This window comes from Anopheles funestus (assembly GCF_943734845.2).
Source record: "Anopheles funestus chromosome X unlocalized genomic scaffold, idAnoFuneDA-416_04 X_unloc_74, whole genome shotgun sequence".
Classification (NCBI taxonomy): domain Eukaryota; kingdom Metazoa; phylum Arthropoda; class Insecta; order Diptera; family Culicidae; genus Anopheles; species Anopheles funestus.
The window spans coordinates 55001-56935 of record NW_026045203.1 but is presented as its reverse complement, the minus strand read 5'-3'; positions in this window follow the sequence as shown (position 1 = coordinate 56935).

Genomic DNA, 1935 nt, shown 5'->3' with positions numbered 1-1935 from the left:
AAAATCGGGTTCCGGGGGAAGTATGGTTGCAAAGTTGAAACTTAAAGGAATTGACGGAAGGGCACCACAAGAAGTGGAGCTTGCGGCTTAATTTGACTCAACACGGGAAAATTTACCAGGTCCAAACTTATCGAGGTAAGACAGATTGATAGCTCTTTCTCAAATTTAAGGGTAGTGGTGCATGGCCGTTCTTAGTTCGTGGAATGATTTGTCTGGTTAATTCCGATAACGAACGTGACTCAAACATGCTAACTAGAACGCTGTCAGCAGTGCGCCTCCGGGCGCACCTGACGTTACAGCCGGGCGGCGCCTTCACGGGCGGTCGTCGGCTACGTTTGCCCTGCTTAGCGGGACAACTTGTGTTTAGCAAGCTGAGAATGAGCGATAACAGGTCCGTGATGCCCTTAGATGTTCTGGGCTGCACGCGTGCTACAATGTGGGTCGCAGCGTGTTCTCGCCAATAGGCGCCCCCATTCCGAGAGGAACGGGAAATCACTAAAATGCCCATCTAGTCGGGATTGGGGACTGCAACGGTCCCCATGAACCTGGAATTTCTAGTAAGCACTAGTCATTAGCTAGTGCTGATTACGTCCCTGCCCTTTGTACACACCGCCCGTCGCTACTACCGATGGATTATTTAGTGAGGTTTCTGGAGGCTTACCTTCCGCGGTTCCTTCGTGAGCTGCAGCTGGCATGGCTGAAGTTGACCGAACTTGATGATTTAGAGGAAGTAAAAGTCGTAACAAGGTTTCCGTAGGTGAACCTGCGGAAGGATCATTACTGATGATCGTCCGCGAGTGACCAACCATGGGCTGCCTTCGGTGTAGCTCGGTCGCTCGCTTGCTATGTGTCAGAATTTGTTGAAAGCCAACTCGTTCGTTGTACACTTTGATGGGTGACCATCACTGTGTCCCCGTGCCGAGCTAGATCTCCCCTAGCCGTAAGGCACTTGAACGCCCCTTCGACGACGAGTTGCATGTGTGTGGTATGTGTCAGAATCTGGTGAAGCTTTCTGCATGTGATGTGCCTTGTGTGGATCCGTGGCCATTGCATTGTGTCTGGTGCTTAGATACCCAGACACTTAGAACGCTTGCGCGGAAAGCAAACTCGATCGTTGTACACTTTGATGGGTGACCATCACTGTGTCTCCGTGCCGTGCTAGATCCCCCCTAGCCGTAAGGCACTTTGAACGCCCCTTCGACGACGAGTTACAAGAGTGTGGTATGTGTCAGAATCTGGTGAAGCTTTCTGCATGTGATGTGCCTTGTGTGGATCCGTGGCCATTGCATTGTGTCTGGTGTGTAGGTACCCAGACACTTAGAACGCTTGCGCGGAAAGCAAACTCGATCGTTGTACACTTTGATGGGCAACCATCACTGTGTCTCCGTGCCGTGCTAGATCTCCCCTAGCCGTAAGGCACTTTGAACGCCCCTTCGACGACGAGTTACAAGAGTGTGGTATGTGTCATAATCTGGTGAAGCTTTCTGCATGTGATGTGCCTTGTGTGGATCCGTGGCCATTGCATTGTGTCTGGTGTGTAGGTACCCAGACACTTAAGCAAACTCGATCGTTGTACACTGTGATGGGCGAGCATCACTGTGTCTCCGTGCCGTGTAAGAGCTCCCCTGGCCATCAGGCACTTGAAAGGTCCTTCGACGACGAGTTACAATAGTGGTGTGTTAGATACGTCAGGTGATGGTATCTACTGTTGTGCAATACGTATCCGGCCACGGCACGGAACGAACGGGAACTGTGGTGCAGACATACAAAGAGTTAAGCCTATTAGTCATTAACTCTAAGGACGGGGCCATGGGGCGGTACGCAAAGGATACGGATGAGCGAGTATGCAGGCCCAATACTCAATAGCTCGATCCGATCCAAGCACATGAGTTGACTGCGGCGCCAGGTTAACCAATGTGCTAGATTCTATTTGGC